The sequence below is a fragment of the Lutra lutra genome, chromosome 7, assembly GCF_902655055.1.
Source record: "Lutra lutra chromosome 7, mLutLut1.2, whole genome shotgun sequence".
Taxonomy (NCBI): Eukaryota; Metazoa; Chordata; class Mammalia; order Carnivora; family Mustelidae; genus Lutra; species Lutra lutra.
In genome coordinates, this window is record NC_062284.1 from 122739587 (window position 1) to 122766527 (window position 26941).

General features: G+C 42.8%; 1 protein-coding gene across 2 annotated transcripts in view; it reads right to left on the bottom strand.

Annotated features, from left to right (window-relative positions):
• The window catches only part of FLRT2 (fibronectin leucine rich transmembrane protein 2), a 102091-nt gene extending 76570 nt beyond the window's left edge, over window positions 1-25521 (bottom strand). The window contains exon 1 of one of the 2 annotated variants that reach the window (XM_047737641.1): window positions 25096-25521. The gene's annotated coding sequence lies outside the window, so the exon portion shown is untranslated. Of the gene's footprint in view, window positions 1-21658; window positions 22484-25095 lie in introns of those variants that run through there. The other variant, XM_047737640.1, reaches the window with a different exon arrangement.
• Between the last annotated feature and the right edge of the window lie 1420 nt (window positions 25522-26941).

The window sequence follows — 26941 nt, forward strand, 5'->3', positions numbered from 1 at the left end:
CAAGAAAGAGATGGGATTTGAACCCAAGGAGTCTGGCCCCAGGACAAGCTTGACCATTTTCTACAAGTCTGTCTAGGTACAGGTGCACCCCTGCACAGGAAAGCAGGTGCAACTCTACTGGACCTGAAAATAAAATTCTCTCCAAGGAACGTGTGGGTCTCAGAACAGGCTCTGGCGATGATTCCATTTTTAAAGCTAAAACATTTTCCCAATATAATTTTACCACCAGCTTTTTGACATGAGTAGAGTACCACTTGTAGGTAAAATTTAGGGAAAGAGAGCAGGGTGTTTGAGGTGTAGGCTAGAGCTTGTCAAAAGGTTAAGCTAACTATCTCCAATAAAGCTCCTACCAACGAAATCGCTGTGCCTTGCACATACCCCTTTATGCTTAATTTTCAACAACCCAGTGGGCATTCTCTCAAACTGACAAATATTGCAGATAAAAATCTATAAAACTGTCTCTAGAATACCAGACTTTAAAGCCATTTTAAATATCCAAACAGCACTGCCTCTTACTATTGCTTTAATATTAAAAGAATCATCTGCATATTCCAGAGTTTTAAGTACAAAATATCTATATTCACAAGACCTAATTTATCAGCTTAATAGTAAATGTCTTAGTAATATGCCTTCTATCCATATTGTATTATCACTGCTAGAAAATAGAAACATGTATACATCTTAACACTTATTTTCATCCTCTAATAAAATTTCAAACAGCTATTTCTTCTCTAGTTTTCAAACAGTTGTCATTCTTCCCCTCTGGTACTCTTCTTACCAGATTCATTTTAAGATTTTCACATAGGGAAGAAATAGTTATGTTGCCAACCTGCAGCGAGATACAGGACTCTGGGCATAGTTTAGTAGACTGAGGAGTTCCTTTCTGAAGGCACAGCAAGAATATGAGGGCTGCCAACCTCCTTTGGCCCCTTACATCACGTTCTGAATCTACTGTGACATTTGATGTGAAAAGCCTTCAATACCTCGCCACCTGTAAACTTTCCATCTCTCTGTTTCAATAAAGATCGCTCTTACACGAGGAGTAAAATCAAATGTCCAACCTGTAAGTGTCTAAGGACCACAATTACATTACCAGAATGATGCCCTATCTCCATTAGACAGGCATTATTAGATGATGTTATAGGTCTTTAATCCACATCAGTGCCTTCTGCAGGGCTGATGTGTACCCAGGGGGTGAGGGCATGTGAGGCTAGCTCACGACAATGCTGCCTCTGACTCTAGCGTAGGGCAAAGCCGACCTCCAGGGGAAGAGAACCTCAGAGTCACCTTACCAGCTTCCTGCAGTGGTAGAATGCTGCTCTCTGAACAAGGCCAGATTTATTGAAATTCACAGTAGCAGCTCTCTGTTTTTACGTTCAAAAAGAAATGGCTACAAAGACATAACCATTTCTTGGATCAGGATAAACACGATGCACCTATTCACAATGCTAACTGTTTGGTCAAAGACAAAGAGCTGAATTTTACTAAGAATGGATCAAGTAGAAATAGTGCAATTTTAAGAGGGAGGGATTCTCAGCTCTACTGAGTTGAATTTATTGTTGGCTTTAATTGGAATGTCAGCTTTCAGTTCAGGAAAAGGGTGGAGGAGTCAAAATGGGTTTTCAAGCAGCGAAGACCTGGTCTGAGAGGAACTCAGAAAGCTTAAAAAAAAAAATGTTGTACATTCTGGACTGTATTTCTTAGCTGGACTAATATTCCAGGAAAGGAAGCACATAATACTTCCATTCTGTAGAAAGGGCATTTGCAGCCTGTGACCGCTCGCTGACAAAATGTTTATCTCCTGCAGTATTTTTTTTTTTCTTTTTGCAAGATGACAGTTTATTAAATCCCTCAAGAAGACAACTAAACTGGCAGTTGGAACTTTCTGTCATTTGGGACTTCAATAAATAGTTGTTGATTGCTGGCTCAATCTTGCATCTTTCTTTAAAGTTTTGCAGTGTTCTGCAGAGCATAATGAAGCCCTTTAATAGGTAAGTTAAGTGCTTTAAAGAAGAATAAAATAAAATGTGTTCTCCTTTCTTCTATATGAGAATGGAAAGAGAAAGGAGGCTTGACTTTCTACTCCTGATAAGATTTTTTTTTCCAATTTAAACCCTCAAAATCATGTCTGAAAAGCATGTGTCCTGCCCTATAAGTTGATGAATATAAAACTGAATTTATCCTCTTTGTATAGTAATTTGGATAACCGGGTCAAGCACAGAGGCAGAGCTGAGTTTCAACACACTCCAGAAGTCATCTGTATGCTACTTCTTCAATAGGACAAAAAGGCTCTGTCCTTTTCCAAATTTATAGTGCAAAACCACTGCCAACAACAAAACTGTTTATAATCACCTGTTGGAAGTAAGCTGAAATATGTTTTTTTTCCCTCTTCCTCTATCTTTCCTTCTTTTCCCCTCCTCCTGTGATTCCTTCTTGCCTTCCACAAGTATGTGTCGAATCCCTAACCGTGTACCCGATCAGTGCTGGAACTGGGGATAAAATATGAATTACACAGCTGTCGTTCTCAGGGGTTCAACAAGGAGAAATGACTCTTGGATGATCCCATTGGTACCACCAGGAAAGACACACACACACACACACACACACACAGGGCCTGTGAAATATTGGGGGCAAGCATTTGAAATTTGGCCACTACTAAATACCTTGTTTGCATTATAAGGAGATTTGATCATCACATTCTGTTCTGATTTCATGTTTCTTGGCCAATAAACTTTTATGGCTGCATTATCCATTGCATCCTTTGTCTGAAGGCTGCAAAGGAGAGTGGGAGTGTATTTCATAACAATGACTAAGGCAGATACCCATACCACCTTACTGGAATCAAAAGAAAAGAGCTACCATGTGGAAGGTGGCTGCTCTCTGAGTCTTCTCTGCCTTATTTGCTGTACGTGTGGAAGCTGAACATCTTTAATTTGGAAAAAAAAAAAAATCCTGTAGTCAAAATTAAACGTAAGAGTCATATCCTGAGCCTGGCATCAAAAAATGTCATTACCTCTGCAGTCTTCTAAACTAGATCCGGGTGGTTAGGCTGGTAAATTTCCAGAGATTTAATGCATGGCAGAAGCATCAGATATAAGAGAAACAAGACTTGTTAGTTACAGCAATTTAGGACTCTTGGCAGGATTTCTGGAATAGCTCACTCACACCAAAGTTTTCGCAATCAGCCTTCCAGATCCTGCCAGAAACCAAAAAAGGTCCCCATGTCTTACCTGTCTGCACCAGTAAACTCTCAGCTATGACAATCATCACCATTATCACCATTAAACATTTACTGAGTTTCTACAGGGAACTAGAAGAACTGTATCTCTCTTTGAGAGGCCAGTAGGATGTCCCTCTGTGATCATCTCCCTTTGGTAGCTTTAAGGGCTTGACCGAGGCTGTTGGGTCAGGAATGTGGGGACACATTAATGTCTGCTGCTTTTTGAAAACATCAGAGATACTTACCATACTTATTTTTTGAATAAGCCATGTTGGAAATACCTGTCAGTATCTATTGAGCACGGAATTCGACTAGGTATGATGCTAGATGCTTTCCATGTATACCTCATTGAATCCTAAGGCAACTCTTTAAGGAGGTTTTAATTTGGCTATTTCCACTGCACCGATGAAGAAAAGGAGGTTTATACAGATTAAGTTCCTTGTCAAGGCGCCAAAGCTATCAAGTAGGGAAGGTACACCTAAGCCTGAGCAGACGAAACCCAAAGCCAAGCTCCCAATCACTAATGCTAGTTCCTTAGATTCTAATAATTAATGAATTACAGGAACTGCCTGGTGTTGAGCAGAGGAAGAAACTGAGGTTCAACAATGCTGAGTAATTTAAAAGAAAGCAAAGGGTTTTTTTAGAGATAGCACAAAAACAAGAACTCCCACTTTCCACCCACCCACCTGATGATCTTTTAAAGTACCCCACAATCCCTGGCCCATTCAATTCATGGCATCAACTGTTGATAGGGTGACTGTTCAGGACACAGTGACACAAAACAGAAAGGGGCATGCCCTTAAGCATTCCATTTTCCTCTTGATGATGCTATGAGGAATGGATAATGACACACACCTGCTACAGGAAACAGGGAAGTAAGACCAAATGAGTGGTTTAAGACTTAAATACAAGTTACAACAATGACAAGGAATACGAAGCATGGTTCCCTCTCCGAGTATCTCCCTTCATACTGTACTTTCTCCCTGGTGATGATTAAATCAAATCTTCACATATTTCACTAGAGTCCGTTGCAATCTTAAGTAAATGAATCTTTTAGACATTTCAGGGAAGAACCTCTACACATATTCATCCAATCCATGCATCTCTCCAACCTTTTTTTTAAAAAAAGAACTTAGGATACAGTGATAATTCGTCAAACACAGAAAACCAACAACAATACACTAAGATCCTATTGTGTATAATGCTTTTCATCTCTTATGTCACTTAATCTTTACAAGAACACTAAAAAAATTAGTATCTTCATTTTACAGAAGAGGCTTACATAAGATGTATAATTTGCCCCCGGTTTCACAGTCAGTTAACAGTACAGCTGGGATTCAAACTCCAGCCCACCTACTTCCACTCTGAACCACGACACTGTTCTTGAGATTCCCTCTGTATGCGTCGTTCTTGGATGTGCCCAAGACCACAAGGAACTGCTCCCCCATCCCTTCCTATTAAACAGGACAAGTGGAAATGACACTGGAGCCTCTATTGCTGTCACTTGGGCTTCACAAAGTTAAATTATGGAGTTACATGAAAAAAACAAACAGTTCACATTTTTATGAATTCCCAGTACCCATCCATTGGAGAAGGATAAGAGCCACTGTATGCAGAAAAAGAGATTCTGGGATGTTATCTCTACTAGTGATGTGCCTGGATCTTTCTTAAGCTTCTGTCCCCTGGATCCCATTTCCTAACTTTTCCAAACAATCCCATTCCTTATGCCAATTAGGACCTAAGAGCCCTGCTCACCATAGTTCACAGATACCAGCTACCACTTCTTCATGTGCAATGTGCTCTTAATTTTGAAGAAAGAAGGACATGGCCCTTGAAGTTCAATCCTTTCATCTTCATGTTAGGAATCCCAGTAAAAAGGTGGAGTGAGAATCAAACCCAACTACCAGATACCTGCATTTAGAGATTTCCTCCAGATCTCATTATTTATAAGTCTCTCCATCACTTAAAGACAAAGAATTATCTGAATATTCTTTTTTTTCAGAAAGATATTTGTTATATATTTTCACAGAAATTCTGGTAATAATTTAAAAATACAAAATCACAGAATAGGAAAGGCAATGTCAAGTGAGCTTGTTTCCATGCCTATCAGAAAAACACCAAACTTAAACTAAACCAGCAGGATAATTATGCTTGTTATTCTCATCACTAATAAAGGGAATGCTACAATTTTCCTTTTTTTTTTTAAGTATCTTTTTTTTTTTTTTAAGACTTTATTTATTTGTTCGACAGACAGATCTCACAAGTAGGCAGAGAGGCAGGCAGAGAGAGAGAGAGGAGGAAGCAGTCTCCCTGCTGGGCAGAGAGCCAGATGCAGGGCTTGATTCCAGGACCCTGGGATCATGACCTGAGCTGAAAGCAGAGGCTTTAACCCACTGAGCCACCCAGGCGCCCGGAATGCTACAATTTTCTCAAGAACCTCTTCCAGATTTCCAGAGTATTTTGCATAAGGAGATCAATATCTCCACACAAAGAAAAGTATCTTCGAGGGTTAAGTTCCAATACCTGTGTATTATAGGTTGAAAAAACAATCATGCTGTATAGTGTAGATCTTTCTTTATCTTCTAACATTGCATTTCCAGACTATGGATAAGCCTTTAAACGGAATTCTAGGAAAAGGCTAAAACAACACGGATTTTTCATCAGGAAAGAGACTGATAAATATAATTTTGCATGGCTGTGGTGTTTTGATATGAAAAACACCTCCATAACTATGGATGACACTAATATTATGCAGAAAAAGAAAAAAAATTCATTAGCCAGTTATAATTACAGTGGTCATTCAGGGTAAATGAACTGTGACTCTATCACATCATATTTTCCACAATGTGGTCTGCAATGAAATTATTTACTTAATTTGCCTTTTTCTTCCCTCTTTGTCATGGTTTTCGTTTTGTTGTTTACCTGTTTCTTAATAGACATTCCCTGGGGTTCTTGGAGAGTTCATGTTCATTCTTAGAAGCTGTTCCTTGAGAATTTCATCTAGTGGAAACATTCACAGCCTTGTCCCCAAAGAATATATTATGAATGTTGCTATTTTCATGTTTGTAGTGACAAGCTGAAATTTAGTAGAAAAATTTTTTTTTTTTGCCTGTTGATAAACCAGACTCTGCAGGCAGTTGTCTTTAAGAGCACTTCCTTTGGATAATTCCTTTCTAATAATCCATGATACCTACTGTTTTTGAGGCGATGAGACTGTTGGAAAGATTTTTTTTTTCCTATAAAAGGATGTGATTTTAAGAGTTTTTCTTCAGGGCGCCTGGGTGGCTCAGTGGGTTAAGCCGCTGCCTTCGGCTCAGGTCATGATCTCAGGGTCCTGGGATCGAGTCCCGAATCGGGCTCTCTGCTCAGCAGGGAGCCTGCTTCCCTCTCTCTCTCTCTCTGCCTGCCTCTCCGTCTACTTGTGATCTCTCTCTGTCAAATAAATAAATAAAATCTTTAAAAAAAAAAAAAGAGCTTTTCTTCAGTGAGTGTCCTAAGTCAGACAGGGTAATGATTATTTCTGGGGTACTATATCCTCTTCTGGACCCTAGAAATAAATAGTATTCTAGAGAAACTGGGCGGGAGGTAAACTGTGTCCCTACAGAGATCCTTCAGGGAAAAAGTGACAAGGTATTACAGAACTGCCTATCTGTGCAGGAAAAAATAGTCACTTATAAGCCACAGAATTTGTATTATTTTAAGTCAGAGGGCAAGGGGGAAGGGAGCTAAAGCTTATCATACTTCATGTATGTCAGGCATCACCTGCTCTATTTGCTACAACGAAAGTGATCCTATGAGATGCATATCATTTTTCCTTATTTAAAAATTGAAAGAGTAGATACAAAGACAAAAAACAAAAACAAAAACAAAACATGCTCTAGTTGCCCTGGCTGGCTGAGGTAGAACCAGGATTCAAATCCATCTGTCTGAATCCAAACTCTGTGGCCTTCCATTACCCCCTGCCCTATGTCTTTATGTAGCTCCCTTTTAAAAAGAATACAGTTATGGAGATAATAAAAAACATGTGATTGCTGTATTTTTCAAAACATCCAGATGTCGTCAAAGATTCCAGCAAGCTGAAGTCTATGGTTTTGGAATAACACAAGCATCTCTTTCAGTATAAACTAGCACACCACTAATTTTGGCTATCAAGCCTCAGTTATAAGAATCCAATTCAACATAATCAAGTTCTAATGCCTCTGATTATGTCTATTTGCTCTTGCCTAGAGGCTTGGAAAGACTACAGGTTTTACAAATATAAACAGAGGGTTCATGATGCTGTTGGAATGTTCTACCTTCCTGTTTTCAAAGCAAGAGTGCACTGCTTTGACAAAGAATTCCACAGACGGAACAAAGAGAGCTTATTCCATTAAATAACAACTAAAATACGTGAGAGTTATCTCTACAAACTTTGTTAATATTAATTTGCCCCATATTTAAAATCTTCTGGAAAGTAGTACAGATAGAGGGAGACACAGAATTGTGCTGTAAGGGAATTTCACAGAGGTAGGTTGGGGTCAGCTGCCTGAGGTCAGTTTAGCACCTCAAACATTTATTAGGCATGACCTTTGCCCTGGGTCAGCTCACAGATCATAGACACAAAGTACTTGGTAAAATTTTACACAACAAGACTACTACAAAGATAAAAATAAAGACGTACTCTAAATTTAGTTCAGAAGAGAAGAAGATAAACTTTCTTTGGGAAGATTAGGGAGAGCTACAGAAGGAACAGCCTTGAGTAGCAAGCTAAGAAGTTTAGACTTGACCTTGTACATAGTGGAAAGTAATGTCATCAGCACCGGAATGAGGAAGAGTAAGGTAACTACGGTGTGCAAGTCAGGGGAGGAAAGGCCTATCTGGGCCACGATGGAACCAACAAGGGTAGGAAGGACAGGATTTTGAAAAGATGCATAAAACTGAGATAGAATATTTGAAAATGAATGAATGGGAGTAATCAAATATGGCTCAAAGTAGTGGTTCTAGACAATATAGCTTGTTTAATAAAGAAAAACGAATTAAGTTCTTTGTTGGGATTCCATTGCAAGCAATCAGCTCATGCTGACACACACCCACACTGAAGTCCCACAGAAAATGCAATCAGGTCAGCTCTCAGAGTGGAGAGGAAAGAGTGACATGGGGTCATAGGCTGATCTGTTACAGACACAGGTGGTCCAGACAAGTCAGGCAACCATTCCTGGTAGGAGCAACACTGGTGTGTTTACATTTATTTTACATGGCCTAATCACTTCTCAGTTGCAAACTGCAGAGAGCAAACATTTGGTTCCACGTAATTCAGCCAAATTCAGACCATCACGGACAGAAATGCCACCGAATTTCCCGAAGGGCCAAACAAAGCTAGTGTGTTCATGTGGTCTTGGAGCAGGCTGGCCATGGGGCCATTCACCAATCTGCTCCCGTGCCTGGGCAGAGCCTGCTTTCATAACTTCATCAATGATCTCATCTAGACTGATTCTACTATGCCACCCATCCAGAGTTGCCTCATGACAGAGAGCAGCCATATGGGGAGAGAAGGACACAGAAACCCCGAGAGCCATGGTCTAGCTGTCTAAAGAGAAATGGAGGAATTAAGGAATGGGAAATAAAGAATTAAGGCAGCACAGATAATATTCACATGGAATTAGAAAGGACAGATAATTGGGAGGTCTTCACTACAATCCCTGAATTCATAAAACACAACTTTGCTACCTACAGAGATGAGTGTATCAGTACAAATGCAGAAAGGGAAGGATGACCAAAAGGACGAGGAGGAGGAGGAGGGGCAAAGGAAGGAAGGGAGGGAGACAGAGGGATGGACGGATGGATGGATGGCCAAATATCAGTGACTTTCAAATACATCTGTGCTTCTTTTCAAACCACCAATGGAGTACAGCCTTTTCCAGCCCATCTCAGGGTCACTCTTTTTCCTCAATAAAGCCTACAGCCTGAGCAATTACATAGATCTAGAAAATGAGAGAATCGGACCTGTTTGTAATGCAGTCAATTCTCCATTATTTTCAGGCTCTCTCAGAGGCCACTAGCTTTACGCTATTATCTGCCCTCTGGTCATTCCATTGTCCATTATCACCTCTACAGGAAAAAAAAATCAATTCATTTAACTATTTATTAGTAGTACTAAAGGAAAGAATGGAGATGGGCACCTGGGTGGCTCTGTTATTAGGTGTCTGGCTTCGGCTCAGGTCATGATCCCAGGGTCCTGCATCAGGCTTGCTGCTCAACGGGAAGCCTGCTTCTGCCTCTCTCACTTCCCCTGCTTGTGTTCCCTCTCTCACTGTGTCTCTCTCTGTCACATAAATAAAATCTTAAAAAAGAAAGAAAGAAAGAAAGAAAGAAAGAAAGAAAGAAAGAAAGAAAGAAAGAAAGAAAGAAAGGAGAGTATCATCTGCAATACACATACCCCACAATCTGGTACTTATCTACAGACTTTCATTAGTACAGAAAATAAGATCACAATTGTCACACTTTATTTAAAACTATTTAAACTATTTAAAACTAGTTATTCTTCCCTCTTCCCATTTTACAGAAACACCTTTAGAGACCCAAGAACCTTTTTCACTCGAAAATGGCAAAAAGCAAATAATGACTTCTTACAAAGTTATCTACTAAAAAAATCCAATACGATGAGCTGTGTCACAGATTACTTCCTGGACCATGAGCAATCACCTCTGAATTCGATTTTCAAGGTATGGAAAAATAAATGCAGAATTAATTTTAAAAATTACTCAGTGCTCACCTATCCTATAAAGATAAGTAATAGCTATAAAATAGGGTAAGCAACCTGAGGCAATTCTCTCTAATTCATTTTCCCTGTGTGTAAAACTGAGTTATGAACAGTATTGCTAAACAGAACCTACTTTATAGGGTTTCATGAAAATTTTAATGTGATAGTATCCATGAACTGCCTAAGTAGCACTCCAAATAAACCTTATCTACGATCCATATCTTCATGTATTATTTACTATTATTATTATTAATCCATAGGTGAGAATATGGCCTTGCTGATACTCAGTGTGATTCAGGAACAAGGAGAGCATACTGTTTCTAAACAGCCCCATAAATTAACATTATAAGATCTTCTGGGTAGTGTTCTAAGCCTCTTATATTAAAGCATAGTGGCTAACAAAAATCATCTGAGGTGTCATGCCATGTATTTCCTATTGACATTGAGTGTGTAGTTAACATACAGGCACCCCAGAGGGAGCCAAGGGTTAAGGGAGGAACATATCAAAATATGATCCACCATCTTCTACTCCAGAAATTTTGCTGAAATTCTGCACACAACCTGGCCACATGCATGCAAGTCATCTCTGTTCATCAATTGATGATTCACTGTGAAAGTAGCAAAGTATTGTTAGAATCATGTTTTGGCAAAGAAGAAGGGATGAAGGTCCACTTTTTGTCACCATTATGACCACATTAAACAAAATGCTTTCGTTTAATTTATTTTACCCTTCAAATATTCTTCAATGTGTACATCATGAAGACTAAGCTAGGTCCTGCTTTGTGGAGACAGAGTGATTAAGAACTTATGATTTCTAGTCTTCTTTCCTCCTCTCTGGAGAGCCCTGGCTCCTCAGAGATCTCCATCAGGAAATAATGTGCCTACGATAAAATCAACAACATCAAAGCAAAGGGTAAACAAATGAAAAATGAGAGTGCACACACACAAAATTTTCACAAGTTCTTTGCTCTCCTTAATTATGCCAAGAAAGATACACAAAGTTAATTCTATGAGCTAAATTTCTCATCCTATGGTTAACCACATCTGTGTGCACAACTACTTAACGGATGGTTTCACTCAGTGGCAAGAAGCTATATCATCAAGTGGAATTACTTCTTCTTTAAACAGATCTTCCAGTGTGGCATCTGAATCACCTCACGTATGGTTTGGAGTGTTTGATGATGATCAGGATTGGGTTAACCAGCAGGCATTGACCTGACAAACTTGCTCAGAGGAAGGCAGAAAGTGGTGGTTGTATTTTTCCCCATTGGGCAACCAATTTATGGGATTGGAGGAGGGAGTCCCTGCCACTAGATCATGAAACTTCTGGTCTTTCAGGACTGGCCAGCCCAATTATGCATTAATTCATTCAACTACATTTATGCAGAACCTGGTGCACAGGACATTACTGTCAACACTAGGGAGATGGAATGAGCAAAGGTTCTTAGAGTTCAGTGGAAAAGACAGACATTAGAACTGACACATTACAAAACAATACGAGTAGGGAAATCATAAAGGTACAAACAAAAAACTATAGAAGCCCAGAGAAAGGAATGAGTCATTTTGACTGGGAGGGAAGGTGACATTCTGTGGGTCCTAAAGGAGAAGAGTTTGCCAAATGTAAAGTGAGAGGTCATATTCTACATAAAGGGTAAGCAGCATGGGAAAGGCTAGGCATCACAAAGCCATGCTATACCATGAACGTGGATGCAGGAGATGGGTGTTTAAGAATGAGGCTTGATGATAGTTTGAGACCCAGATGATCATGGATCTCACATGTCCTGATAAGAAGTTTGGATGGGCTTTATCCACAGGGACAGGGAATCTGAGTGGGAGGTGACTGAAGTAATATAATTTGTTTGTTAGTAGAATAACTGTGGAGATATCAAAACCACTACAGTGACCTGTGTAAGGGACACAGATGCCTGGTGGTGGCATCACACAGAAGACTATGGTACCGAGAGAGAAGCCAGTCCTGATGTCTGGCCCCTCAAAAGGTTCTTTACGAGAACAGTTGGGTTAAATCAACCAATACTTTCTAAGTGAAAAACACACAGGAAAAAAAAAAAGTACCGTCAGAAATTCACAATTGACTATAAACCAGATCATTATAAAACTACTGAGTCTCTGGGCCAGAAAAAATTCTAAAAATTATGGAGGTCAGTAAACTCCAATCCTGGAGGGTTTTGCACATCCACATTTCTAGGCTTCATCAGGGGCTTAAATCAAAACCTCTGGGCCTAGGTCCCGAGAACCTGGGTTTTTAACCAACTTCTCCAGTTAATCCAGACCGATGAGTCAAGTTTGGAAGAGGGTATCTCTAGGCCAACCCATCTCATTTCTTGATGAACAGGATGAGGTCTTCTTTGAAAAAATATCCCAAATGCCAAAACAGCATGGTGCTTGGCACTCGATAAGGATTCAACTTTTGTCAAATCCCCGGTTACAAGCGCGTGAGTAGAACGGATGTCTGCCATGCATTCCTTCAGGACTCAGATTATTAGACTTTAGTTTTAAATTCCACTGCTGTCAGCACTACTGGACTTGTTTCTTACCTATTTGAGTAAAATAAATTTTTAAACCATTTTCCAAAGAATTTTAATCTCTCTTACATGTTCTAAAGTAGCAAAACAAGGTCTTATTGTTTTATGCTGGGTGGAATGTTGGGTCGGAAGCTACTTACTAAGATGCTAACACCTTACAAAATATACTCTAGTGCCTGCTTCTCTCTGCTCCAATTTGGTTAATTTTATGTGTATGTATTACATATATATATATATATATATATATATATATATATATATTAGATGTTCTTACCAGGAAAAGCTTCTGCGCTTCTACGCTTCTGGGCTTGGAGGTCTGGGGCATGCCTAACATCTTGTTAAGTATAACTTTCATATAGCAATGAATTTACAGACTCATAGTGGGGGAAAAAAAAAACATAGTGCTGAGTAGAAAGCAAAAAAAATTATACTACATATTCATCCAATTACAATGTCAAATGAACAAGAACCCCAGCCTTTCATATTTTGACCAGTGCCTTTGAGCTGTGTACTTGTTCAGAATATCTTCCATAGACGTCATTAGAAGTCCCTTTACTTAAATTAACTGAAAATTACTTTCTGAAAGAAATAATTCCATGTTAAACTGATAATCTAATAGCATCATTCTGATTCAGACATCTGTCATTATACCAGCAAGGTACAATCATTCCATAAGTACAGACTAAGCATTATATAAGTATAACAATAATTTATATGATAATCTTCTATAACAAAATAGTTTCACGACTCTGCCAAGAGGCATGTGTGAGATGAATTGTGTGAAGTAAGTATTTAAATTCATTCTGATAAAAATCTCGGTATAGAGTAATAACCACAATTCCGTGTGCCCAGTGTCATAGTCTGGACACAGGACTTGCTGTCGCAAGCTACTGGTATTGGTCCGCCATGGAAGGGTGCATAGAGGAGGGGGGTGGGATATGCATTAAGAAGCACATCCTAATGTGCTTACGCTTTCAATGAACAGTAGCAACAGCAACGACAACAGAGTACCAGATGACACTACTTTCTGATTCCCCAAACTGAGATGAGTCTTCTTTTATGTTCTCCCTCCTTTCTCTGGCCCCTATCACACCAGCAGCCTGCACTGTATACTACTAGCTCTGAGCTCATCCTGCCACCGTGCAAAGTGCTTATTTCCCTTACTGCCCTTTTCATGCTCTGTTACACGCATAAATATTGAAATTTTATTTTGCAGAAGAGGCTGTGTCCTGTGAGTGAATAGGTTCAAGGGGTCCAAAGCCTTTTTGGGGATTCCAGAGAAATGGCAAAGATATTTGTTGAAGGCGAAAGTAACATAATGAAATGATAATCATTTCAGAGAGAGAAGGATCTGTGGTCAGCATTTATTAGGCCTCTACTGTGTGCCAGACAGGCAGACATTTTACATAATTACCTCAGTCCTCCGAAGAACAGCCCTATGAGTATACAGTATTTTCTCCCATTTTAGACTAGACACAGAGATGGAAAGACATTTAAAATTTTGCTTAAGTTTATCAAATTAACAAGGGACACAGCCAGCGTGAGAACCCGAGACTATCCTTCTCCAAACATAAAGGTTTCTTCATTAGCACTACGTATCCCTGGCACACTTATTAGGATTGACTGTCTTCAGTCACGTACAAACCAAATGCAATTAGGTTTGTGTCTCCCTCTTTCCTCCCTAGCCTAGGCAGCCTCAAGTGCAGGGATCCTGCATTACCACGTGCCTCTCCAATCTTACTCTGCCAGGCATACAGCAAATGCTAAAAATCACCCCTCGGATGAATGGAAAAGCTTTCTTTATCATCTGGTATATACCCTCTGCCTCTAAAAGGATCTTATCTCCTTCATGAGTACCAAGCCATTCACAGAAATAAATTCCTCATTGCATTTTGTGCTTTTCTTTATTTAGAGCTTCCTTAGGACCTATTTGGAAAAGAAAATGTCCAATTAAAAATAACTTGGGCTATCTCATTCTTCTATTCTGTTAGGAACATATGGGCTAAATTAGCACCACCCAGCTGAAGAGTGTAAGAAGCACCCCTCTCCCCATGGTATCTAAGACTGAGATTTCTTTGTGCCTTTCTAACTCCCCACACGTATACCTCCAGACTCTTCTCGTTTTTTAGCAGAACTCTTCAGAGTAGTGATAAACATTTCTCTTCTTCAAATATTATTATTGTATCATTCAGCACTGCCAGAACAAAAAGCACTCAGATTAATTTTGCCAAACTACCAAAGTAACTTGTCATGTAAAAATACAGTTATATAGTCAGGTGTTTTACAACATACTGCTAAAATTCTCATCAACTTAAAAAAAAATGGGGTTGAGGTAAGGTCAGAACTTTGGCAAATAGTAAGTCAGAAATGGAAAAGAACACCATGGGATACACACTGTCGTGTATCCAAATAATAGATAAAAACATTCCTTCTGATCAAGAGTCACAACCTAATCATACGTTTTATAAATACAGTTCACATATGCATGTGTTTTCTGCAAGCTTCATTTAAGCAACCATAAAATGATTAAAAATTAACCTTTACAAAGGCCCACATGTATACAAATCAGGAAAGTAAAATAAACATGCTCGCTCTTGGAACATTTAAAATTAAAACTGTCTCAGATTCGACAATTATAAAAATATAACTGAACGAAGTATGGGAAAATAAGTTGCAAAAAAAAAACTGCCCCACAAAGATTTTGTGATACTCACAATGTCAAAATAAGGCCAAGCTTTGGAAAGTATGTCGGTATTGTAATAAATCAAGTCTTTCCATTCACTGAGAAGGAGCTCAGGAGATTTGCCCTACCAAAAACGCAGTCCTTTGCACCAGCCTGCCTCGTGTTGCAAAATGAAAATTTTAAACATCATCATATATTCTATTAATGGCTTATGTTTTTGTGAAAGGTAACTTGGACGACCCAAGTATAAATCCAGCCAAAAGGAGAAACAACGTTACTGCAGGGAATGTGGAAGGTTTCTTCCCAAAAGAGCCCTGCTGGAATCCATGTGTGATAAATTCAGTTTCCACCAACAAGGATGGAAAGTTTGGCTCTTGCGTAGATCTTATCCTAATTACCCTTGATCCTTGAAAAGAATACTTTGTTCAAAACCGAGCAAACTCAAAAGAGAAGACGAGGCCCCATTAAATGAATGGAAGAAATGGTATAGAGGGCCACCAGACACTTGACTGCTTGGGTGATATCCCATTACATTCACAAACACCAGAGGTCCTATAGGGAAGGGCACTCTGTCTTAGTATAAGACCTAGAACTATTCTGGCACATGACAGTCCTATGGGGATAAATGTTATCAACTTGAATAATGCATCTTTATAGGTATATAACACTGTATGATTATCAAGGTATTTTCCCACACATTAATCTCATCTGACCCTTCAACAACCCTGTTGAACTCTGCAGAAAGGAAACTAAGTCTCCGGGAGATTAAGTAATTTGTCCAAGGTCATCAGTGTACAAAGGAGTGTGCTGACATGAGAATGCAGGTTTTCTTTATATAAGCACATATTTTCTTTCCTCCAAAACAATCTCCCTACCATTCACTCCCCACCCACAGTTAAGGTCCCAAGTCACAAGGCCTACATCATAAAATTATACTCATCCATAACAGGAAAAACTTGTATCTACTATAACGGTGGAGAGACAATGAAATGCTATTTTTTATAGTTACATATTTATGTGATTGAAATAACTGCTACTATTTTAAATAAGAAATCATTTCAGGTAAGTTGGTAAAGGGAAAAACTTATAAACTGCATTTGACGAATTCAAACATCTATGTGATTAAATGTAACGTTCATCATTTTGTGCAAAGCCAAATGGTCTGAGGGAGAACTCAGTGCAGGCATGGGTAACCTTCAACTTGTTTGGCTCCAGTCACCCAATAGAGGCCAGGCTAATAGGGTTTTCTCGGACCAACTCACAGAAGCAGTTGTGAGCCATAAAATCCTTCATGCGATAATTAGGAAAGGTAAGAGAGGAGGCGGTCAAGGCTAGATATGAATCAGTTTCATCCCTTAGGCCTAGAGAGAATTTCCTGGCACCGGTATGGCAAATGCTTATCCAGTCTATTCCCATAACCTTCATATCCTCTTTATCTCTGAGATATTATAATTCCCTGTATTATATCCTTCTTCAAAATATTTCAGTCCGAGTTCTGGAGCAGAGTGGGAGAGGAAACTATCACAGAGGCTATTTTAACACTGGATTTCATGAAAAGCGACGCCCATAGGCAGCTGGGGATAAGTGACACCAGCACATGGACCTATTTCGGGACTGATAGGAGTCTAATGTTTTCCATTCGGCTCATGACCTCTGTTGACTTCAAGGGACACTATTTGTGAACAGACTTTGGGAGCCACTCTTCTTTCACTCCCTGTTGAGGGGGGTTTCGATATTCCAAGGACCTCACAGCCATCGATGAACTTTGAGACATGATGGTTTTTTGGTGGGTTTAAATCCAAAAGCCCTCAGGTTCTTAAAAGGTTCAGATGGAAGATACTTTTATCTGTGTCTTGAAAGCTCTAATAAATAGAACTGAAATATCACACATGACCTGTGAACTGAGGGGGACAGAGGACCTTTTGCCAAGTTTCCTGCACATTCCCTTAAAAGCAACCTGGGAAGAAAGTGAGAAAAACTGCTCAGCTCTAATGAGCGCCTAATGGGTAGGAGCACCAGAGATTTATTTCGTGAATGCTTCAAAAAATGGCTGAGGTCTTTAACCACTAAACTGCCGGAAAACGTGTGGTCTTATTAAGCATCAGCAGAATAACTGACCAGTGTTTGAGAATCATGAATGTGGCCTTTCTGACTTCTCAAAGTATACAAGGATATTTTCTTTGACTTTCCCTTCTTGCAGATCCATAAAAACGACACTGCTTTGTTCAGGAGACCCGGGACACATGGTGCTGCATGCTTGTGCAGACACACATCCCACATTAAATTAAGTTAGAGGTGGTATTTGAAAAATAAATAAATAACGGAGTTCCAATTCACTGCAAATGGTACAGGAGGCCCGTAAGTGGGAAGCCTACAAGAAAAGGACTTCTTTTAGAAAGATGTTTTACAGGACTTTTTCTGCATCATTAACTCTTCTGGAATCCTGAATATAACATGATGAATTTCCCTAAAAAAGTAGCTACTGTTTAATTTTGAATCACTTCAAAGAGCCTCAGTAGAAGGAATCAAAGAAAACCAAAAAGACCAGTAGATGTGAAATTCGCCAAGAAAAAAAAAAAGTTTCTAACAGATTTTGACCATGTACTGAAAATACCACTGATTATTTTGCTAATACAGTATTTTACTGTTCCATGCGGCTGAAATAAGTCTCTGTATTCATCGGAACGCAGGATATTTTTATTACAATATTTGTGTCATAGCTCTTTAAAAAGAAACATATTTAAAACCTTGAAAAGGATCTCTGTCTTAAAATGGTTCTTGATGTGTAGGTGAGTACGCGTGTTTTACTATAAACAGATACTTAATGGGAGTTTACTTTGCTAACAAGAGTAAAAAAAAAAATACTGGTAGCCTTAGTCCTATTCCCAACACGTAGTTCTAGAAAAAAAATACCTAATTTTTAAAAAGTAAAGCAATTTGGAAGGTGGGGAAAGGAAAGAAAGTTGGCTGGGGTATTATAATGGTTGTTTGATAATCACCATCATCATCATCATCATTGGTCTTTAAAAATGTCTTTTACATAAAACCTGCCCAAGGGAAAAGAAAGAAAACCTCCTAAAAATTCCACATCCCTGAACACCACTACATCAAAAACCATCTGGAAAATGTCAGATAATGGTATCCACCCACCTAAGAAATTCAGCAAACTTTGTCTTCAATTACCATTTAGAATAATCAACTCAAATTGAAATTTCAATTTGAAAACCCTCAGAAGACAAAGCTGGGATTAGGAATCAGATTTTAAAAGTCTCCTTAAAAGACCATCTGTTTAAGACACCCTTCTCACATCCCACCTCGTCCTTGATCTGTACCATAAGTTCACAGCAGAAGCACAGCTGAATTTAAAGACACATACACATGGCTACTATGAAGTCTAGTTATCACATGTATGTTCTGAGCTTGTCTCAAGTTTCTCTTGTTATGTAAGCACTTAGGGGCAATAAAATTTCACTTACATTCAGCAGCATTATGAGTCTCAAAACATTAGTCTACCTGACTGTACAATCCTTTTACTGGCAGTGGATAGCCCTGGTATTTTATTTATATTGATCATATTGTCAATGCTATATGGAATAACCATTTAGTAGCCTATTAGCCTGTAACATTTTATTACTGTTTTTAAATATCATTACCCATACTGAACTCCATATTAGAAAAATCGGGTTGGAAAATCTAAATATTCAGAAAGAACTACAGAGCTTTGGGGTCCCTCCCCCACATAATTTGCAGACTGATGAGAAGAAAGGAAAACAATGAGTATCCACTTCTCACAGATAGAGGTCACTAATGGACTGAATTTGAATCACTGTGGCAGAAACTACAAAGTTATTAAAGTAATCTAGTGAAAAATGAACTTGAATTAAAATTAAAGTAAAAATACCAAAAGATGATTTTTCAGAAAGGTCTGACCTGAATAGAAACAAAATTGCATCACCTGGCTCTAAACAGTCTTGTTTAGAGCTGTCTTCTAAAACCAGTGAGCAAAACTGAGAGCACACTATCCTTTGCTGTTTTTTAACTTCAGTCACTTCTGATTGCAATTAGATTAGCAATTCTTCCTTGTAGGGTACAAGACTGAAGAGTCAAACTAGATCAGATGTTCACCCTGAGTCTCTACAGAATAAGGTTTCTGGACATACATACTTGAGACTTTCTTGAAACCACAGCTTCAGACTGGGAAGATATAAGGTTGCTTCAGGGAGATATGTCTAAATCCTAAATCAAACTCTCCAGCAGGCCAGAATATAAATGTAACAGGCATCAGAGGAGGTTCAAATTAGATCCAGCCGGTCAAAGTCAAACTGGGATAAGATCACATCATCTGAAACCTAGCATTCAGGGGAAAAACCATGACTGCCTAGGGGACCTCAAGGCAGCCCAGCATGGTGTCATTTGGGAATCTACTTTCTTCTGTTAAAAGCATCCCCCCCTGGAATTTCTAAAACTGCAGTGAAACTACTGAAGTGTTAAGACATGGGCATCCTTTTTAAAATCAGCATTCTTTCCATGCTAGGTTTGTAATAGGTTCTGCTACTAGGCTAGTCCACTTCTTACAATTTCTTGTACCTACTGGCAGAGACATGGAATAATGCTTGAAATTTCATCTTCCAACAGCCTCCACTCCACTCGGATATTTGCAACTCAGCATGACAGTATGGGGCTGAACCTCCATCAGTGATTATTAAAAATTCTTAAATGGTTTAACCCTATCCTGTTTGGGGCTTTTGAAGAGGGGAGGAAGAAAAGTTGTATTTGGAGGAGCAATAACATCATGGGTAAATAAGCAACTTTTCATGGAATGTGTATTTCCCAAAGATTTATTCTCTTCTAATATGGCCTGTCGATCTTCTATATCTGGTGCATACTGCTTAGTAATTTAAAAAAAAAAAAAAGTCCAGTTCTAACATTTTAGATACTGACCTAAAATTTTACATTCATACAGCAACAACCCAAATACCTCCCTGGGCAAATGCCAACCTGCATTCTCTTACCCCAAATTATTGGGGGATCCTCTCACTGGAGAATTGGGAAGGTCGTATCACTTAAATACACAGACAATATGGGTTCCTATATGGAAGCTAGCATACATATTAGCTTTTGGCTAGGAGAAGTTAGATGTAATAAATTTAACAATAAGCCTGTGTGAGCAAGGGGACATGCCCCAAAGCTTCCTGAAACCCTGTGTGATTTAAGAGCCTCCCAGCTGAGTGGTAAGCAATAGCTCCCATTTAGATGGGGCTTTGCATAGAGCAAATGCAGCATGTGAAGAAATCTAATCAGCACCTTGCACTCTTGTACGAGCATTTACACGGATTTGTGCCCTGCACTCGATTAGCTTACTGCAAGCTTTACAAGAGATCTCCTCCACTAAAATTAATCAAAAGCTCTTGGAGACTGCTTTCCATTTACAAGAGAAGTCAAGATGAGCTTCCAGGTGAATAAATAATGATCATAATAATGATGACAGCAGCAGCAAATGCTGAGCAGCTCTGAAACTCAGCTGGGGGAAAGGGGATGGTGGGGAGTTGGGGCTGGAATATTTCTGTAGCTCTCTGAGGGAAAAGCAGGAGCTATTTTCTCAGTTAACCTAAGTAAGGCTGCTGTTTGGGAAAGGTGACCATATTTTCTCTCCACTGCCCCTGGCCCCAAGTGCACCCAGGAGACCACTCTTTCCCCCGCACCATCGTGTATCAGGCCACTGAGGAACAGCATGCCTCTCCACAACACCATTAACCACCACCCCCAACACACACACACACACACACACACACAGAAAAATCATGGTAAATTCACGTCGCCAAAGGCTAATGCGTTTCATCTCATACTGCAATAAATACGAGACTTCTAAAGTTTTTATTTTATGACGCCAGAAGGTGAATGGAAGGAGGGAGGAAGGGAAGGCTCCGGGGATGTCAAAGTGGGAAAAGGAAATTTTTCCCTTTACTTGATATTCTCTCTCTCTCTCTCTCATACACACACGCACACGTTTGCTTTCCTGCACCAGCTAAATGAGGTGGGCTCCTATCATTTTTAAAAGATGCTAAGCTAAACAGGACTGAGAGAGTGAGAGGGTGAAGGTGAGGGGGTGAGGGTGGGAGGGAGTGAAATCTATGCACCATTCCCCCGCGGTTGAAGAATACTAAAAGCCCCCGAATCCACATTCTCAGTTTCCGAGGATCTACAAGATGAGGCTCCAGCTGGGGCCGAGGTTTCTCACCCATCCCCAGAGGAGCCTCACCTCCGTGCACAGCTGCCCACCGAGGGCAGAGAAGCGCCGCGGGCCCCTCGAACCTGACTGTAGATCTCCCCGCGCTGGGTGCCCATCCCCGGGATCTTGAACTTCGCCTCCCTCTTACTTTGACTCAGATCTGCCGAGCGTCAGGAAAGACGCTGGGAAGAAGCAGGAGCTCAGCGGCGGGTCAAGGAAGGAGAGGGTTGGGGGTGCGCGTTACCTGCGAAGGTTCTCGAGGTCTCCTTCCAGCCTCGGTGGTAATCTCGCTCAGCACCGCGTCCTCCCCCAGATCCAAACTTTTGCTAGGTCCTCCGGGTGGCGGCGGCGGCGACGGTGGCGGGTGCTGAAGCCCAGCCTTGTCTCCCGCAGCGTCGGGGCGCGGGGGTGCGGAGGCCGGAGCCTCAGAGCGGCGCGCGCCTCCCCGCAGCCTGCCGGAGCCCGGGCGGCCCGCTCGCCTAGCTCGCTCTCGCCTTTCTCCTCTACGGAGCCGCGGCATCGTCTTCCCCCGTCCTCCGCCACCTCCGCCTCCAGGGCTCGGGCATGCCACTTTCTCTCGGCTCCGGCCGCCGCGGCCCCCGCCTCCTTTCCTCCTCAGCCTCCCCCTCTCCGCCTAGACCAAGCCACGAGTTCCGAAAGAAGCAGAGAGAGCGGGGAAGGCAGCGAAAAGAGGCCCCGCCGCGCCGGGGCTCCTCAGAGACCGGAGGACCTCGGGGGTCAGCCGGAAAGCCGGACGGGCGCGCCGCGGGCGCTTGAGAACCCACCGCGCGGAGCCCAGAGCAGGGCGCAGCGCGGGGCTGCGCGGGGGCGGGCGCGGGGCTCGCTCCAAGTGCTGCGCCGGCGGGGCGTGGGTCCTGAGGCTGCTCCGACCTCACTGCTGCCTCGATCGGTTGCGTCGGGGCTAATGTAGACGCCGCGGCCCCCACCCCCACCCCTCCTGACACCCCCGGGAGATGTTTACAGTAATGAATTCGCTGGATCGCCTGCGCCGCTCCCGCGCTCCTCCTCTCACTCTGTCCCTCGCACTCCGGCGCGCTCCCCTCCTCGAGCCCTCTTTCTCTGCCCCCCTCCTTTACTCCCTCCCTTTCAGAGTCCCTCCCACATTTCTGGTTTAAAGAATGCTTGGGAGGCGCGGCTGCAACCCTAAGCTTTCCAAGAGGCAAAGTCGGTCTCGGTTTTTAACCCTCTCCTCCCCGAAGAGAGTTGCAGAGTGCCTGGACCAACACCATGGATGCCACCCTGACCGAGCACGCCTTCTCGCTCTAGCCAGTCCTATCCCACCCCCAACTCTTAGGGAGAATGCCACCGTCTGAGCTCTGAAAGTCGATTTCCCCCATGCCCTCTAAGCCAAAGGATCTATTACTTAGACACTGAGAAATGATCGAAACGTGAGATTAGAGGGTAAAAATATAACAAGTCTCTCAACCAAGATGGCGTTATTTCAAATGAAGGCAACCCTGATGATGTGCTCCCCCACCCACAACCATCACCAGTTAACTCCCTTATCCCGGACCTTATTAAATAACTCTAATTGGAAAAATAATCGGAAGTTTAGTATGATTATCTTGAATACCTCTTTTCTCCCCTCACTCCAGCTGCTGGAAAAAAAAGGATTGTTCACTTTCCTCATACATTACAACGGACAACTAAATTCAGCCTGAAAGATTCAGGAAACAGACTTAGCAAAATGAGCCTGATTTGTATACGGGCAACGTTTCCACTTCGCAATCTCTTTGCAAAGGTTAAAGAGTAATGTAAGAAAACCAGGTGCACGTCTCTTTCTTGGAAAACATATTTTAAAAGGTTCTGTTTTTTCCTCTCATCTATCTCATTGTCGCTCCTCCTGCCTCCAGTAAGTTGCTGTCATGTTTTAACAAGTCTGTGTTGAAGCTGAATGTGAACAGAAGAGGGAGAGCGAGCTCGCGCCAAGCTCCAAGCAGCGCCAGAGACGCGCCGTCGGTGGGGCCACGTGAGAAGCACAGATCGAGCTTGAAACTAGCTCAGGACCAACTCCCTAGGGATCTGCTGGGCTGTCTCGGACGAAAGGTTGGGCAGGGGCGGTGGCCTCGGCTGACTCAGGAGGATTTCCCCGTCTTCAGTTCAAAGTCTGAGTCACTTGGCGCCACTTTCCCAATTGTTTTTATTTCCTTCGCATCCCTGTTGTGTCTACCGCCTTCACTTATTTGAGTGCCTTAGTTGTGTTAAGGGGACTTGCAGAAACGCCCCATTTGCCTCCCAAGCACAAGCCACGCACGGATCCACCCAGACGCACGGCCGAGACGCACGCTGGCACACGCTCTCTCAGGCGCGCACACACGCACACACGACCTGGGTTTGTGCCCGAGGGTCGCTGTTTCTGTTGCATTATGCAGTGGTGAGGAAAATACTTTGATTTACATCTACATAACCGCTCTTCTCCCCAAACTCAGTGTGTGACTAACAAATACCCTGAAGATGAGGGGGCACGGCGGGGGTAGTTAATTGGACCAGGACAGTGAGTGCCATCTTGCTGGGAGGCTCCAGGAGCAAGGGGCCAGCGTCGACTGCCGCGGTGGCCTCCACCTCCACCTCCAACAGCAGCTGCCGCTGGCTTGAGCCCCACGCGATCCAGGAGTTTCCCTGGCATCACTGAGAGTCCAGACGGCCCCAATCACCCTCTTTCCCGATCCTTAATTTCCTTGGTTAATGCCCCGACCTCAACTGACAACCTTGATCTTGGGCCTGATTAGAAATGAGGACCGCGCCGGCGCTGAAGGCATGGAGACAAACCCGGGACGGGTCAGCGCGGCAGAGGGATCTTTGCAAGCGACTCCGAGCCCGCGCGGGGACACGGTGGCAGCTGGCCAGGCTCTGCTCCCTCCTTCCTCGCCGCCGCCGGCCCCCGGCACTCAGCGCCACCAGTGGGGGGCCCGGCACTTTCCGCCCCCTCTCCGCGTTCCACGCACGAGGCTCAAACAAGGCAACGGGAGTTCAGCCTGGTGCGCTGCCTGCGCCTTCATCACCCACGCTGGCGCGTCGGGAAAGCCGCTCCGGCCACAGCTCGGTGCCCGGCCACTGACGACCGGCAGAGCTGGAGAAAGACTTGGTTTTGGTAAAAAGAGTAACCCTCTCCCCAACTCGAAGGAAAATGCACTGGCATCCTCGACATCTTCTTAGCCACGAATCAATCCCGGATTGCGGGCGGGGCGGGGGGGGGCGGGGAGGCGGGCTGGTGGCTTTAGATGTAACCTCTTGATAACATCGGCGACATTATCAGCAGATGGAGTGGGCGCGGGGGTGGAGGAGTAAGGGGTGTTACTCCTAGAAGTTATCATATTCATCCTGGCAAAGTGAGACGCTGGATTACAGCAAGCTTAATGGTTCTAGAACCGCGATTTGGGATCTATCCTCCCAGCGCACTGACAAATGTGTGTTTTGACCCAGCGCTCAGTTACAAAACTCTTTCAAGGAGAGGAATTCTACCTGCGAATAGACCTCCCTAAAGTCGGGGGGAGATTTAAGCAGCTATGCTCTCTCTGGAGGCAAGAAAAAAGCTAAAAACATCCCATCCCGTTGACCACCCTACGCTGGTTCAAAAAATATATATTATCTTCCCCCCAACCGCGTAGCAGCAGCCCCGGCGGTTACTGGAAAGTTCACCTGGCACCTCTGTCCCTTTACCTGGCGGCCGCCGTGTCTCCTCGCAGTGGGCTCATCCGAATCCGACCGGGTCGGGGAGGTGGAAAGGGAAGAAGCTGGCGCGGCAGCAGCGGGGCTCCCGGGGCATGGTATTGTTTTAGGGGTCACCGCCAAGGTCCCTCCTGCCCATCGTTGAAAACGGTCAACCTGATCCCGGGTCTGGGTGGACACCGCGGCAGGCGCAGTGCTGCCGCCTCGCAGCTGCTAGACACCCGGAACCGAGGGTGAAAGACGCACCCCGGGCGGAAGCAGCGCAGCGCCTTGGCGCGGAGACTGTAGCCACCGATGTTATCTCTGAGCGCTCGTTCTTCTGCGGTGACAATGGAAGATGACAAACTCGCTAAGTGACAGCGACAGGTTTCGAACGGACAACTAACTACAAGGTACCCAGCCCGAGACACCAGGCTGTTCCCCCCGCCCCCTTCTCTCCCTCCTACTGGGGAGGGAACTAATTTAACCCTGTGTGCGTCCTATTCTCCCTGGAGAAGCTGGAATCGACTCGGAAACCGCAAGCGGCGGCTCCCGGGGCAAGAGCTTTGTTCACGTGCGTTTCCAGTGGGTGTGTTGCTGTCTGGGGGCATTCACGTGGCAAGACGCCAGTGGCAGGCTTCCAGCGCCAGACTCCGGCATGGGAAGGAGACCTAGCGTTTCATCCGGACCAGACCCAGCCCTCGGAATCTATTTTTTGCCTCCAGTTACCCGATTTATTGAAGTTGCCAGCAAAGTTGAGTTTTGTTCCTTTATTTCTTCCTCTCTCCCGCCCCCCGTATTATTTCCTTTCCTAGCAATGCTTTGAAGAAGTGGAACTCTCCCCTCATTCTAATTCTAGCTTATAACTGTTTTGCGTGTGCGAGACGAATGGTGGAGGGTACCCATCCACCCACGCAAAATTTAAATGAAACCGCAGGGAAAGCTGTCTCCCACCAACTCACCCAGTGTGGGCAATGGCAAATGACCACATATTCAAATAAGACCGAGACGCCGGGAAGATGAAGGGGAGGGTTTGGGGGAGTTAGAGCTGTGCGAATAGGGAGATGGAAGGGAGAGGAAATGCGCCTTAGAATGGAACAAGCAGGGGAAACACAGACAAGAATGATGCAGAAAATATACCTGAGTCCCAACACTGAAAACAGCAGGTCAGCTTTAAGTGCCTAGATTTTGATGGGCAATATTTCCCCAGCTCCTTGGAAGCAGAATGAATGAATGAATGAATGAATGAATGAATGAATGAATTTGGGAGTTTGTTCTGCTGTTGTTGTTGTTTTTGAATGAGAGGGAGAAAGTGAATATGTGAGGCTCAGCCCTGGCAATCCAAATGCTTTGTTTTATAAACAGCTTTGTCTAAGTGCTCCGAACTCCCAAGAAGTAAACTGGAGTTGGAGGTCAGTCATCTCCTATATGTCGAATGGAAACTTAGACAAGAGAAAATGACAGCTCTAGCCTCTGCTGTCATTGTCACACCCAAATGAGCCAGAACATTGCCCACAGCGCAAACTCAGACAATCTTCAACAGATTCCCTTTTTCTCCACCTCCCTACTGAACTAAAGAAAGAAAGAAAGAAAGAAAGACTGAGTCTTTAAAAATCATTTAGGGGGTAACACTTGGATCTTGCAAAAACTGAGTTATTTTTAAAAGAAAAAAATGTGTTTCTCCATGGATAGATGTTCTAAGTTCTCTCTGCAACATACCCAAGCCAATGGGAATCTGTAACACCCATTTTAAACACCCCCGGAGCCGGGTCTGCCCACGGAGGTAATGGGAACAGTTTCCAGCCAGCCTGGCGCAAAATTTTGTTGTAAATCCTTCTAGTTTGCCAAGGTGGCAGCA